Source organism: Schistocerca gregaria, chromosome 2, assembly GCF_023897955.1.
Source record: "Schistocerca gregaria isolate iqSchGreg1 chromosome 2, iqSchGreg1.2, whole genome shotgun sequence".
NCBI classification, from domain to species: domain Eukaryota; kingdom Metazoa; phylum Arthropoda; class Insecta; order Orthoptera; family Acrididae; genus Schistocerca; species Schistocerca gregaria.
Genome location: NC_064921.1, coordinates 380,984,913 through 381,002,267, shown reverse-complemented (window position 1 = coordinate 381,002,267; position 17,355 = coordinate 380,984,913).

Genomic DNA, 17,355 nt, shown 5'->3' with positions numbered 1-17,355 from the left:
GGCTTACAAAATGAAACCATGGATTACAGAAGGGTTAAAAATTTCATGCAAGACAAAAAGAGAGTTATATACATCACAAAGATGTTCTGATGAACCTGCTATAAAAGAACATTAAGATCATACTACAAAATACTGAAATGAGTGATAAAGAGCTCTAAAACATTACATATTAAATCTGAAATAGACAACTCAAACAATAAAATAAAAATCTACTGCAATGCTATTAAAAGCGAGCTGTAGTAAAAAAAGATGATAGTGTTTCGAACATAGAAGCAAGACATTGTGGTAGTTTGATTAAAGGTACTGATCTACATTTACATGAATATTCTGCAAATCCCATTTAAGTGCTTGGCAGAGGGTTCATCGAACTACCTTCACAATTCTCTATTATTCCAATCTCGTATAGCATGCGGGAAGAATGAACACCTATATCTTTCTGTACAAGCTCTGACTTCCCTTATTTTATCATGGTGATCGTTCCTCCCTGTGTAGGTCGGTGTCAACAAAATATTTTCGCATTTGGAGGATAAAGTTGGTGATTGGAATTTAGTGAGAAGATTCTGTCGCAACGAAAAGCACCTTTCTTTTAATGATGTCCAGCCCAAATCTGGTATCGTTTATGTGACACTCTTTCTGATATTTCGCGATAATACAAAACGTGCTTCCTTTCTTTGAACTTGTTCGATGTACTTCGTCAGTCTTATCTGGCAAGGATCCCACACTGCGCAGCAGTATTCTGAAGGAGGATGTACAAGCATAGTGTGGGTAGTCTCCTTAGTTGGTCTGTTACATTTTCAAAGTGTCCTGCCAATAAAACGTAGTCTTTGGTTAGCCTTTCCCACAACATTTTCTATGTGTTCCTTCCAGTTTAAGTTGTTCCTAATTGTAATACCTAGGTATTTAGTTGAACTTATGGCTTTTAGATTAGACTGATATATCGTATGACCGAAGTTTAACGACTTCCTTTTGTCACTCATGTAGATGACCTCACACGTTTCGTTATTTAGGGTCAACTGCCAATTTTCGCACCATTCAGATATCTTTTCTAAATCGTTTTGCAGGGTTTTTTTGCTCTTCTGATGACTTTATTAGTCAATAAACGACAGCATCATCTGCAAACAACCAAAGACGGCTGCTCAGATAGTCTCCCAAATCGTTTATATAGATAAGGAACAGCAAAGGGACTGTAACACTACCTTGGGAACGCCAGATATTAATTCTGTTTTACTCGACGACTTTCTGTCAATTACTACGAACTGTGACCTCTCTGACAGTAGATCACAAATCCAGTCACATTAGCACTCAACACTTCATATGAATAAAGAGCTAGTTGTGTTTCACAGGAATGATGTTTTCTAAACCCCTATGACTGTGTGTCAATGGACCGTTATCTTCGAGGTAATTCATAATGTTTGAACACAATATATGTTCCAAAATCCTGCTGCATGTCAACATTAACGATATGGGCCTGTATTTTAATGGATTACTCCTACTACCTTCCTTGACTATTGGTGTGACCTGTGCAACTTCGCGGTCTTTGGATATGGATCTTTCGTCGAGCGAACGGTTGTATATGATTGTTAAGTATGCAGCTGATGCACCAGCATACTGCGAAAGGAGCCTAATTAGTATACAGTCTGGACCAGAAGACTTGCTTTTAATAAGTGATTTAAGTTGCTTCATACTCCAAGGATATTTACTTCTACGTTTCTCATGTTGGCAGCTGTTCTCAATTCGAATTCTTTTGTGAAAGCATTTCGGAAGGCTGTGTTTAGTAACTCTGCTTTGGCAGCAATGTCTTCAATAGTATCTCCATTGCTATCACGCAGAGAAGGCATTGATTGTTTCTTGCCCTAACATACTTCACATACAACCAGAATCTCTTTGGATTTTCTGTTTCGTTTCGAGACAAAGTTTCGTTGTGGAAACTGTTATAAGCACCTCGCATTGAAGTCCATGCTAAATTTCGAGCTTCTGTAAAAGATCGCCAATCTTGAGGATTTTGCGTCTGTTTAAATTCGGCATGTTTGTTTCGTTGTTTCTGCAACAGTGTTCTAACCCGTTTTGTGTACCAAGGAGGATTAGCTCCGTCGTTTGTTAATTTATTTGGTATAAAGCTCTCAATTGCTGCCAATACTATTTCTTTGAATTTAAGGCTCATCTGGTCTACACTTACATTAATAATTTGGAATGAGTGGAGATTGTCTCTCAGGAAAGCATTAAGTGAATATTTATCTGCTTTTTTCAATAGGTATATTTTTCGATTATTTTTCGAGAAATTTGGGGATTACAGTTTGCAATCTCGCTACGACAAGTTGCTAGTGTCCTTAATGAGTACTTTCTAACAGCTTCCGAGAAAACTGGTTGTAAGTGGTCGGTCTATGAGGCCATGGACCTCCTGAAAGAATCTGGATCGCACAAAATAAATCAAATGCACATAGCCCCAGTTACTGTCAGTGGGTTGAAAAGGAACAGCATTAAAATGCAAACCAAAATTCATATTAACCATTCTCATAATGACATTTCTGTAACACTTTGCCATATGTTTAATGAATCCCTTCAACCAGGTATTGTCCCAGACAGAATAAAGTATGCAGGTATGAAACCACAATTCAAGAAAGGGGATAAAACTGATCATTCTAACTGATGACCAACTTCCCTTCTAACAAGTTTCTCCAAAGTTCTAGAGAAAATTATACATAAGAGAATTGTGGAGTACCTGAACATCCACAAGGCTCTTATCCACTGTAAGTTCGGATTCCAAGTAGGCCTGTAATTGATGATGCTATGTTTGCATTTACCAGTAATGTTCTAAAAGCACTCAACAACAAATTAACTTCAGTTGGTATCTTTTGTGATTTAACCAAGGCCTTCAACTGTGTGAACCATGAAATCCTGTTTCCAATAACTCTATTATGGTTTAAGTGGCAAAGTGGGAATGTGGCTTCAATCATACCTAACTGACAGAAAGCAGTGAGTGTCGTTTTTTCCTGGAGATGGCGCAATAGCCTCATCTGGTTGGGGAAAACAAAGTACAGGGGTGCCACAAGGTTCTGTGCTGGACCCCTTGCTTTTTTCAATTTTTATTAATGACCTTCCACATTGTACAAATGCTACTACCAAATTACCTCTCTTTGAGCATGATACATCTCTTTTAGTTGAAAAAAAACCTGACAGTGACATTGCAACATCTGCCAACTTTGTGTTCAATGATCTCTACAAATGGTTCATCTGCAATGGCCGGACTTGAACTTAAAAAAAAAAACAGTACATTCATTTCCATAGGTCTCAGAAAGTGCAGAAGGATATAAATCTAAGCTTTAATGATCAATATGTACATCAGGTATATTCTTCTAAATTTTGGGGTCTCGACATCGACAATAAATGAAATCTGTTGTGCGATATTCTGGACTTGAGAAAAAGACTTAGTTCATATACTAATGCTCTACGTATTATAACAGCTATTTTCATTCATTGCTGTCATACAGCATAATGTGTGGCCAAATCAACGAATGGCAAATAAAGTATTTGTCACTCAGAAAAGAGAAGTCCGAATTCTAAGGGAATGAGTAGAAATGATTTATACATAAATCTTTTTAAAACACATAATGTATTAACAGTGACCTCACAAAATATATTGTAGCTTATGTCCTTTTTAGTTAAGAACCTACCCTTGCACAAAACCAACAGTGAATATCATGACTCTGACACGAGATCAAAACATGACTTGCATGTGGATGGAAAAACTTGAGTAATGTACAAAATGGTGTATGCTACTCAAGCAAAAATGTGTTTAATGCTCTTCCTACTGACATAAAAAAATCTTACTACTGCAATACCATAATTTAAAAGTAAATTAAAATAATGTCTTATGAATCACTCTTTTTACTCTCTTGATGAGTTCTTTGATGTAAACATTTCTACGTATATTGTAAGTCAGATATGGCACACTGACTTGTACTGTTTGCTGTTACCATTTTGTAACTGATCATGATGGCCTATGTCAGAATAACAATGTACTTGATTTCTAGGAAAGTTGTAACTTACTATGGAATAACTGTAATTTATTATTGCATTGCTTTATACCTCTGTTTTACTTTAGGAAGTGCATAAGCTTGTAAATGACGACATATTTTGTTTCTTTACACGTATTGCAATTTGTATCTATTATCATCTTTAAGTAGGCTACTGTTCTCGTATATAATTATGTCTCATTCCGCATCCATACAAATCTCTTGTATACTGGATCCTCAAAACACAAATAAATAAATAAATAAATAACATATATATCATAAAATATCATTATATACTTATGATTAAATTGTACTTTACTACTCATTAAGTGTATAAATCGCTTGAATGCAGTAACACAGCATCTTTGCAGTCAATAGCTGTATGCTGTATATTATATTTTACAATGTTTTTCTTCTACTTTCATACAGAAAAACTAATCACTATGTAGCAAACAGCTACATCTATGAGCACCAAACCATATACAACATTAGGACATTAATGGACAGAAAGAGCACAGTTAAAACCCAAACTAATATATTTTACTAAAAGAACATGCTGTATATCAAACTTCCAAAAGAGATAAGAACATAAAGAGCCAGTCTAAATTCAAAACAAATCCTAAGGTATACTTACTAAAAACAAATTTTACTTGATTAAAAAGTTTATGCGATGACAATTATTACAAACACATATTCAGACTGACCAATAACAAACTAGACAAAGAGGATGAAGTATGTTTCTAAACAACAAAATATGTACACAGTTTGTAGATTATATGATGCAATTAAAAACCAATGTGTGTTGTCAGAGGAGTCCTGTGATTAATTTCTGTTGTGTGAATTAATTTCCCTTCTGCTACTGTATATTTTCTTACATACATCAATCATAAATTGCATATATACACTCCTGGAAATTGAAATAAGAACACCATGAATTCATTGTCCTAGGAAGGGGAAACTTTATTGACACATTCCTGGGGTCAGATACATCACATCATCACACTGACAGAACCACAGGCACATAGACACAGGCAACAGAGCATGCACAATGTCAGCACTCGTACAATGTATATCCACCTTTCGCAGCAATGCAGGCTGCTATTCTCCCATGGAGACGATCGTAGAGATGCTGGATGTAGTCCTGTGGAACGGCTTGCCATGCCATTTCCACCTGGCGCCTCAGTTGGACCAGCGTTCGTGCTGGACGTGCAGACCGTGTGAGACGACGCTTCATCCAGTCCCAAACATGCTCAATGGGGGACAGATCCGGAGATCTTGCTGGCCAGGGTAGTTGACTTACACCTTCTAGAGCACGTTGGGTGGCACGGGATACATGCGGACGTGCATTGTCCTGTTGGAACAGCAAGTTCCCTTGCCGGTCTAGGAATGGTAGAACGATGGGTTCGATGACGGTTTGGATGTACCGTGCACTATTCAGTGTCCCCTCGACGATCACCAGAGGAGTACGGACAGTGTAGGAGATCGCTCCCCACACCATGATGCCGGGTGTTGGCCCTGTGTGCCTCGGTCGTATGCAGTCCTGATTGTGGCGCTCACCTGTACGGCTCCAAACATGCATACGACCATCATTGGCACCAAGGCAGAAGCGACTCTCATCGCTGAAGACGACACGTCTCCATTCGTCCCTCCATTCACGCCTGTCGCGACACCACTGGAGGCGGGCTGCACGATGTTGGGGCGTGAGCGGAAGACGGCCTAACGGTGTGCGGGACCGTAGCCCAGCTTGGAGACGGTTGCGAATGGTCCTCGCCGATACCCCAGGAGCAACAGTGTCCCTAATTTGCTGGGAAGTGGCGGTGCGGTCCCCTACGGCACTGCGTAGGATCCTACGGTCTTGGCGTGCATCCGTGCGTCGCTGCGATCCGGACCCAGGTCGACGGGCACGTGCACCTTCCGCCGACCACTGGCGACAACATCGATGTACTGTGGAGACCTCACGCCCCACGTGTTGAGCAATTCGGCGGTACGTCCACCTGGCCTCCCGCATGCCCACTATACGCCCTCGCTCAAAGTCCTTCAACTGCACATACGGTTCACGTCCACGCTGTCGCGGCATGCTACCAGTGTTAAAGACTGCGCTGGAGCTCCGTATGCCACGGCAAACTGGCTGACACTGACGGCGGCGGTGCACAAATGCTGCGCAGCTAGCGCCATTCGACGGCCAACACCGCGGTTCCTGGTGTGTCCGCTGTGCCGTGCGTGTGATCATTGCTTGTACAGCCCTCTCGCAGTGTCCGGAGCAAGTATGGTGGGTCTGACACACCAGTGTCAATGTGTTCTTTTTCCATTTCCAGGAGTGTATGTCCATATCATGAATTTTATGTGTATCTTGATTATCCCATTATTCCTGCCTTATGTACCTCTTCTACAAATATTACATATATATAGTGCCTACATATCGCTAATCAGAGGCATTTTCTCTCGTGTTTTGGCAAATATTTGCAATTTCGTTTTAGCTGGAAAGCATAGCTGGAAGCAGCCAAAACGAATACTGCTCATCACGTCTCTTATGCATATCCAGTGTCAATGGAAAGTGTCATTTTGTTTTCTGTTAGAAACAGGGTGATTTTTAAAGCAGAATTATTCATGTGTGTTCAGCAGAGTGGTCCCAAATTATATTTATATGATATTTCTTTTACTGATATGTATTAACAGGGACTGAAAAATGTGAAGAATCACTAGTACTCCAGCACAGACTGAGAAGTCACGCTGTATGGCGGTAGCAGTTATTGTGCACCAGGACGATGCTAAGTACTGGTTATGCTTCATGTTTTACTGTCGCTGTTTACACATATCAATAAAACGGATATTGCTCTAGAATCATTTGTTACTGTTCTACTGAATACTCATGTAAATTTCCGCTTTCTAGATCGGTTTGCTTGTAATGGGAACCAAACCAATGTTTTTCATCGACACTGATCATCACAAGAAAGATGTGATGGGCAGTATTTGTTTGGGCTGACTCCAGCTACACATTTCAAAAACTAAATTGCAAATAACTGTCGAAACACAAGAGAAAATGCACCTGACGCCTCTTGGGAGACACAACCAGTATACGAATATATACACTGTTGTTGTTCTGGTCTTCAGTCCTGAGACTGGTTTGATTCAGCTCTCCATGCTACTCTATCCTGTGCAAGCTTCTTCATCTCCCAGTACCTACTGGAACCCCCATCCTTCTAAATCTGTTTAGTGGATTCATCTCTTCGTCTTCCTCTACGATTTTTACCCTCCACACTGCCCTCCAGTACTAAATTTGTGATCCCTTGATGCCTCAGTAAATATCCTACCAACCGATCCCTTCTTCTTGTCAAGTTGTGCCACAAACTTCTCTTCTCCCCAATCCTATTCAATACCTCCTCATTGGTTATATGATCTACCCAGCTAATCTTCAGCATTCTTCTGTAGCACCACATTTCGAAAGCTTCTATTCTCTTCTTGTCCAAACTAGTTATCAACCATGTTTCACTTCCATACATGGCTACACTCCATACAAATACTTTCATAAACGACTTCCTGACACTTAAATCTATACTCGATGTTAACAAATTTCTCTTCTTCAGAAACGCTTTCCTTGCCATTGCCAGTCTACGTTTTATATCCTCTCTACTTCGACCATCATCAGTTATTTTGCTCGCCAAACAGCAAAACTCCTGTACTACTTTAAATGTCTAATTTCCTAATCTAATTCTGGCAGCATCACCCGATTTTATTCAACTACATTCCATTATCCTCGTTTTGCTTTTGTTGATGTTCATCTTATATCCTTCTTTCAAGACACTATCCATTCCGTTCAACTGCTCTTCCAAGTCCTTTGCTGTCTCTGACAGAATACCTATGTCATTGGCGAACCTCAAAGTTTTTATTTCTTCTCCATGGATTTTAATACCTACTCCGAATTTTTCTTTTGTTTGCTTCACTGCTCGCTCAATATACAGATCGAATAACAACGGGGAGAGGCTTCAAACCTGTCACTTCCAACCACTGCTTCCCTTTCATACCCCTCAACTCTTATAACTGCCATTTGGTTTCTGTACAAGTTATAAATAGTCTTTTGCTCCCTGTATTTTACCCCTGCCACCTTTAGAATTTGAAAGAGAGTATTCCAGTCAACATTGTCAAAGCTTTCTCTAAGTCTACAAATGCTAGAAACGTAGGTTTGCCTTTCCTTAATTTAGCTTCTAAGATAAGTCGTAGGGTTAGTATTGCCTCACATGTTCCAGTATTTATACGGAATCCAAACTGATCTTCCCCGAGGTCGGCTTCTACCAGTTTTTCCATTCGTCTGTAAAGAATTTTTCAATTTTCTAACGTACCTGCTCGATTAAGGGATCTGACATTCCACACTCCAATCCGTAGAACGCCAATTTTCTTTCTCGTGATAACGACGTCCTCTTGAGCAGTCCCCTCCCGGAGATCCAAATGGGGGACTATTTTACCTCTGGAATATTTTACCCAAGAGGACGCCATTATCATTTAACCATACACTAAAGCTGCATGCCCTCAGGAAGAATATACACTATCTGACAAGAAAAGTGAAGCATCCAGAAGACGACATCGGATGTCAGTATAAGTTTGTATGCGTACACACCATCAAAGGATATATTTGATTAGATTTGTAATTCTCTTTAACAGGCAGGATGGCCACTAGAGCGCATTGCTGTTGCTCATGTTTAGTGCCCGTTACGAGGCCTGGTAAGTTATATAAGAGGCATGAAGAGGGTCAGATATTGACTGATCACTGTGAAGAACATGGAGATGCTATGTACTCGTTTTAAATAGCGTTATCAGCACCTGACAGAGTCTGAAAGGGGCCATTTTGTCGACCAGTCCAAACATACACATTTTGGGGGCATTCAGATGTGACATTGGCCCAACGTTGACTGCACAGGAATGTGAGGGCAGACATACTCGCAGTCAAGGTTCTAGTACATCACATCTGACCACCACAAGGGAGGATCGCCATATTGTGCATCAAGCACATCATAACCATTTACATCTGTGTTTTTACATCTTAGAACTAGGAATGGACTCGCTGAAACATTATATGGCGTCCTGCACCATTGGTCAGAGACTAGCAACAGCCAGACTACAGGATTATTATCCACTGTACAGGTTTCCTACGACACCAAATCACAATGGTCGTACCTGAAGAGGTGCCATGACTTGTAATTATGGACAGCTGATGAATGGCATCGAACTGTGTTTAGCAATGAATTTCACTTCTGCACTGCCCTGAAGAATAACCATCAACCAGAATGATGGTGACCTTGGAAGAGATCTCATTCTTCCAATTTCTGGAGGGGCACAGAAGTGACACTTCTGGCATTATGGTGTGAGGAGCCATTGTGTATGACTTCAGGTCACGAATGACGATTATTAAGGTAACTCTGACTGCACAACAATACATCTCCTAGGACAGTATCATGATGTCATTTCTCATCAGGACATTGCTCATCCACACATGGGACATATGTCTATGAAATGTCAGTGCGATGTTCATGTGTTCCCATGGCCAGTAAGTTCGCCATGTATCTCCCTAATAGAAAATGTGAGGGACCAGCTCAGGTGCCAACTCCATCCCAACACTCCTATTCTGAATATCAAGGATCAGTTACACCAGTTTTTCGTCAGCCTGCCTTAGGAGAGGGTACAACGACTTCGTGAGACCAGTCCCACATGAATCAGTGCGTGCTTCCAGGCAAAACAGGATGCAATGTGATACTGATAAAGGGAATTTAGATAGTTCCATATAGCAGATGAAGGATGTTATTCCTAATTCGTATCTTCACTGATGTATTTTCCAAATCCTTCTTCTGGGACAATGTCCAGTCCAATGGAAACGTTAGATATTTTGGGTGCTGATTGTGATGAAGTAGTCTGCCACCAAAATGGACCTGGAGCTGTCTATTCGCTACTCTATTGCAGAAATGAAAGCAAGCAGTCTCTGTTTTTGTCGGGTTTGTAGCAGTCTCTATTTCCGAAAGTGTGTTTCACTGTTGTCAGATCAGATGTTAGATGGCTACTACTTCTTCAAAATTTCTGTATCCAATCTAGCACCCAGTTGCGGCAGCGCGGTTCCTTCCGTCCGTTTAAGACGAACCTGCACCTACCTGTGAACATTGTCTCAGCATATCATCAGTAGGGAAGCCGAGAGAAACCAACTGTACTTCGAGGTGAACCAGGCTGCAATTAAAGTCACTAATCTACATTTCGGCAGAAAGTTTTCACCCGAAATGAAAGGTTGGAAATTTTGTCCTCAATTAATATATTCTGAAACTTAGGTGAACAAGTATCACTGCCAAGCCCATGCTAGTCTTAACACAGTCACTCACAATCCCGTTCACTCACGTTAGTAAGTTTATGGTGTTGCATTTCCCGTAAACGTAATAGCTTCAAAAATACGGATTGTTTTTGATTGAGAATGCTCGACAAACATTGAGTCTATCGTTACCTAATGCAGTACAGTTTTTAGCCACTGACCTGCTCAACATGCGACGTGGAATTTATGTCTTTTCTCGTCGAAAAATTCACTTAAAAATTCCGAAATTTCTACTCACCCATCGGAATAATTATGCCATCACTTTCCAACACTTTTGACGTATGAAACACTGCTAGATCCGAAACTACTACTTCACCGTCCGAACTGTTTCATGGCTAGGCTCCGACTCCTCACTAGAATACTCTAAGTCTTCTCTACCAGCAGAGAAAGGCGCGCGAAGAATCTTGCTTTACCATTGGTCAGTTTACTCAACAGCCAATAGCAGAACAACATTCTCCCGCGTCAGTCCGCGCTTTTCATCACTAACCAATCGCAAAATAGTAAACCTACCGACTGAACTTTTTACCGACGTAATTATCTAATATGCTGAAGTTCTGTTTATGCATAAGTTTAGTTACTATTGTTATTATACCTGAATTAACTTTCCCTTTACCATAAACTTACTTTACAAATCTACTTTACTAAATTCCCGTTTGTCTACATTTACACTTCTTCGAAATGTTCCCACACTAAATTCCGCTACATAACTCGTTAAACAATTATATTCATATTAACCTTAAACCACACTCACACATGATTCATACAGCTAAAACAGATTTATAACATTTTATATACACAAAAAGACATAATATCACTTTATGAAAATACTAGAACAGTTTATGAAAAACATTCTATTACTTTAGTGCACTCTAGTGGGCACAATCGAAACTAAATCACAGTCCCCTATCCATTACTGTCATCTATTGGCTGATAGTCCAGTCTCGTGTCACCATCTGTCACTATTCAGCTCTGAGACACATCACCCACTTAACCGCTTCCAAGGCAGGATCGGTATACGGCGCTACGCTTCACAGCCATCGCCGTATCGTAACTTGCGAGATCTAGTTTCAGACATATTGGAAATGTGCAGATTAAACAGCAGTGGGGTGAGGACAAATCTCCGATGTCGTCTATCACTTAGCGCCTTTGAGGAGCTTATCCTCTTGCCCAGTTTGACCTGAAATGACCTACCAGCAAAAGTTGGACTGTTCTTTTTGCATATGATAATTGTTATCAGTTTATAGAGAAGACCTCATGTCAGTACTGTGTAGTAAACAAGTGAGATACCTATAAATTCAGTTGATATTTTTAAATTTTTATGTAAACCTGCTTCTTTGTAGGTCATAAGTGACATTATCTGATCCATATAGCTTCTTTCTTGGCGAAAGCCAAGTTGTTCAATCGGAATTTTCTCAAATATTACAGTTGAGATTCTTTTGTAGACGACTGTTTCAATAAACTCGTATATTGGGATAAGAAAGACTCTTGGACAATCGCTTATCAACCCATTGTTTGGTTTTCCTGGCTTAATAATAGCAACGACACTGGATTTTTTCATTCCATTCACAGTTCCGCCTTTCATCATGATAGCAGTAAAGAAGTCTGTTAGCCATTTTTTGGTGTCTTTATCGCAGTTCAAGAAGAATAGTGATGAATTCCATCCAACTGTGGTGCCATTCCTGCTGTAAAATGTTGGAGTGCTCTTGACACTAAATGGTTGGGAAAATTCAGTATGGTCATGGCTTGAGGTCTTCAAAGCTGTGAGTTCATGTTTGAGATAGGTGGTGTGTGCATAGACCCATGGTGCTATTGAGGTGTTCGTGATGTGGTTCGAAATCATATCTGGGTGCAGGGCCTTTTCATCTCTCACTTCCACCTAAAGTCTTTAAAAGTGGCCAAGTCCAGGTTCAACATTGGATTCTGGACAGCCTTCAGATTTCCTGCACATGAAAGCACATGCTCAGGCTGGGACTACTAGGGCATTGTTCCAGGGCCCAGGAGCATAAGGGCCCCTTTTACCTAAAGGAAATAAACCAAGAAATAGATACAGAAAAATTAAAATCTATAGTAAAAAGTAATTAAATCAGTAAAATCGAAGTTGTTTTTATAGTATTTCAGAGGTAAATATATGTCAATTATCTTTTTTAAATAGGCGAAAATTGATTTACATTTAAAGTTGAACATCAATGAATTAGATCAATAGAAGGAAAGAGACTAGATGTGAGCAAATACATGGCCAAGATTATGACATAATGAAAGACCGCTAAAAATATTTTCGAAATACTGACTGGAATGATCCTCAAAACACACTTGGCATGAATTAAAACTGTAATAGATTCTGTATCATAAACATAGGCTACTTGCTTTGGAAAGGGTTGCCTCAAAATTTTAATGTGTGTAAGTGGATTAAATACTCCTCACCTGTGAACTACATGTAGAACCATGGTATCATAGAATAAGAATCTAGGGGTTTTGATGATTACAGGGTTGAATCACATTACAGACAAACCTCTAAAATTCTAAACAAAATTATCATAGAAGTAAAATTTATGTATCTTCAGAGAAGCAAGGAAGATTATGGTTTAAACTCCCATCAACAATGAGGTCATTAGAGACAGAACACAAGCCCATATTGGGGAAAGACAGTGAATGAAATATACAGTGCCCTTTCAAGGGGTAAAATCTAGATTCATTTTATGCAATTTAGAGAAAACACCTAAATCTGACTAGTTGTATGGGGATTTAAACTTCTGCCCTCCTAAATACCAGTCCAGTGTGATACCAATTGCTGTAGTTTCAGCAACATCAAAAAATTATTTTGAGGACTGTAAAAAGTGAAGCCAGAAAAGGAATCTGGGAAATGTAGAAATCTTTGAAAGTTAATAATTATTTGATCAAAGATAGTCTCAGAACTGTGGACACTTCCAGTTGATTCTTTTTCAATGTAAGTAGTGGATGATTTAAGGCCTAGCACTTCATTAGTGAATAGGTTAGTTTTCAATAACATCCTCAGAGAACATATTTAATGTATTTCAACTTCTGTTGTTTACGAATATTAGTCAACATTTGCAGCTTTGTTAAATATAGCTGGTAATTTTCGATAATAGAATATACCTACCTAGTTGTGTTAGAAATATTGGTTGAAATAGCTTGGTAAACTGCTCATAGTGTCTGACTGCAGACGATATTGCTCACGAGATTATCAGTGATAGATCGCTTGGGTGGGTACTGATTGGACATGAAAAGGTTTACTGTTTGCCCAAATATGCATTAGTACTTTCAGCATTACATACCTCAGCAAACATGACAACTGCACATGTTCAGGTAAGTCACAAACAGATGAACTACACAGGAGTGATTTTTTTTCCAAATGGGAAGTATTGGTAGCACTGTTGTCATTGGTTACTTTCTCTGACTATAAACAAAATAGGACTGATATAGGTAAATGGTTCCACTAAGCGTTGGATTTGTTTTGCTCCCTCTTGAAGAAGTTGGGGGTGCTTCCATTGAAGACCCAATAAGCATTAAACCCTAAAGTGAGAATGTTATATGCCTTGCAGATTTTTTGACAAAGATCTTCATAGAGTAATAATTTTCACCCGAAATTTGGGCTTTCAATACTACAAGTTATGGAAAAGAAGAGACAATGTTTTGAGACGTTTCATAGGATTTTTATCTTAATTTTCAGAATACACATCCATATATATAGTTTAATTGATGCTATCATTCAAACTCAGCCAACCACTTACATTAAAATGAATGAGACAGATAGACCTTATCGATGTAACAATAAATGTGAAAAACATACTTAGCACTCAAGCTAGCCCCAGCCTCTCTGAGAATGTGAAGGAAAATGCTGTAGTGCCAACTTAACTTGTGTTTTCCCCCATACACAGTTGACTTTACACAAAAATTGACCACCACATGAAATTACCTTCCTTCTAAAAGTGACCTTGAATGCAACTGACGACTCAAAAATCAGGTAAAACTTTTGGTCTGGGTGCAATTGGGATCACCTGCATCGCAGGGCCACTTAATAAGCTCCTCGGTGATGGAACTAATTGTTGTGTCGCAACATCATAAGAAGTCTTGTGCAAGTGCTGCTAGTTGCTTCAAATTACATATCATACAAATGAAACCTCTTAAACGATTTATTATTCTAGTGTGAGGTGCGCTGCACATAGGTTATTAAAATGTTAGCATCTCGAATAATTTCAGCGACCTCCAACATTTCAGTGCCAAGAATACAAGAAACCTAAAAAGCATATTTACTGTTCTAGTATTGAGGATGTGAAATGCACTGGCATGACAAGAAAGCTGAACTACCTGGTTTACTTATGCATAAGCGGAAATAACAATTTCAAATCGTATTTTGTTCCATTAATAAGAATCCTATAATAATCTTTCTGTCAAAATACAGATTAATGCATGAAATCCGTCTATAATGCTGTAGAAGCTCTTATAACATGTATTATTTCATATGATATGTGCATGGAAAACGTGTTTCTTAAGACGACATGGAAATAATGCTCGACTTGTTGAACATTATCTTTATGGGAGAACACAGAGATCACTTGGCACAGAAACTTCGAAGGAGTAATGTATAATCTGCAGTACTCCGATTTCCCTGCAATTGCAAGTTCATAAAAAATCCAAATTTTACAAACACAATCTCCCTGCAACAACCATGATAAACAGTTTGGACTATCAGCTGAAAAATCAAATTACTCTGAATATCTCCACATTCATTAAACATATATGCCTGTAAGAATTCATGTCATGTGCCCATAGTCAGATGCAACTGAATGGACGCCTACTTTTGAGTGCTACCAATTGGCTAAACAAAGATGTTTAAAATAGTGGGTGGACTCACCTAAAGAAGATTCCATATGTTGGTATACCAGCAGGACTGCTGCACATGTAGATTACCATTCCTCAATTGCTTGCTCTCAGCATGCCTGTGGGTTCTGATCCATACTTTGGTGTAATCATCAGGGTTCCAGAGATTCATTGGAGCCCCCACAATTGAGACAAACATTGTTTATTAAGGATGAGCAATGGCAAACTGGAAGTGAATTCCATGAGTGATGTCAGACCTAAGTTCATTGTGCTGAAGACTCTTTCACAGTCTGCTGTGCTCATAGGTAGTGTATCAACACAAACAAAAACTGGTTCCAGGTTTTCAGGAATGTTCTCTCCACTGTTGTCTATATAATCTCTGAAACCGTCTATTGCATTTGAATAAAAAAGAAGAAACACAGTCACATATTTCCTTAGATTTTCTTCCCTTCTAGTCATAGGCCTGTGTTTTGAGTGCTACCAATTGGCTAAACAAAGACGTTTATTGATGATTTATCAATTGAGGCAAATGGGCTTACCTTTTTACTGTCATTGTTGCAGCATGATCTTCATGCATTTCACAGTTTGCTTAAGATTGTGCTAATGGGGCAGAAACATGTATGTTGCTTGGCGTTTGAGTCACCTCAGACAGATGCTAAACGAAGACGTGAGCCACAGAGACTCTTGTATTGTTGAGAAGCATGTCGCACAATGTCGTAGGACCAATTTTTACTGTCTGAAGTATCGATCTCTCTCGTCTAGGATCTGAATTCTTCACTGTCAACCGAAATTAGTGTTTGCCTCAAATTGTCGCTAAGGTTCTGACAGAACTGTTTCCTATTAATATGGGTAGTCATTCTGCTTGATTCTCTTCTGGGAACTAGTGAAATTTGTTTGAAGTACCCTTCAGAAATAGCTTTCTCTGTTTCCTTCATGCAAGTAAGTGGCATTTCCTTCAATTGTTCAATAGCTCTTACTGACTTCATAATTTCCCTGTATGGTAAGGGAATATTAATTCTGTAGTTTCAGAGGTACTGTGAAAGGATAGTAATCTCTTCACAAACATCAGAAAACATTGCAATGTTCCTCATGGAACTCATGTATTGATAGTGTTTTCTGCAATCCCTTGAACTTTTGCCTTGCAATTGATTTTCTAGTCACGTCATCTGAACTTCTATTGGAATGAGCATTCGGTGCCTGGTAGGACTTCCATACTGTTTCTACTGCTCTAAAGCCTAAGGCCACCCAACACACTGAGAACATCTTAGATATCTTCTTAAGTACTGCACCTAACTCTTGTGCAACAGCTGACAGTTTATTCTGATTCTTTGAATACTGATGATACAGTGCCTACTGCTTTTAAAAAAAAATGATAATGTGATTCACACCAGGAACCTCTTCGTTTGCATCAACAACCCGTAATTCAGGTCAATGACACAAATAATGCCATTTGAATAGTTTGTTGTACTTGTTCTTAAATCCTTCTAAAACAACTGAATCCTATCTATCATTACACTAGCATCATCAGAGCACGCTGAAACGTAACAGGCCATTGTAACCGATTTAAAAACATGTATTTTTCGAACATGAACAGTAATTTCTGATGTAGGGATGTAGGTGAACACATACGTGTGGAATTGATACAAAGAAACCAGTGACTGTATTATAATTGTATTGAAGGGTGTCAGTCCTGTAATTGGTAGGAACATTCCCCAAACATGAACATTTTTTAATTTATAAAAATAGTAAGAGGAATGTTAACACCACATATCTGATCATTTATACAGGGTTTAGTTATTATATATATGAAAATTCAATTTTGTATCTGCTCTATGAGAATTATTGTAATTGTTGGAATGTGTTATTTTTTTTAAAATGAGAGCATTAATTGTAATTTTGTAAAAGGGCCCTTTTTTAACAATACTGAGGATAAGGATTGTTTGGAATCATATATATAGCGGCAGCCATGTTAGCAGGAGAGGTCATTGTATGAGATGAGTCTGTGCAGGTAATATGTACGTCTTTTTTCAGTTAAAATAAAGTTATCCGAAACAAAAAATTGTAAGTATCGCTTATTTTGATTTAACAGTCAAGTACAGTAGACAACATATACCACAGGACGACTTGCAGCGGCGGATCAAGACACTGGGGATGAGTAAA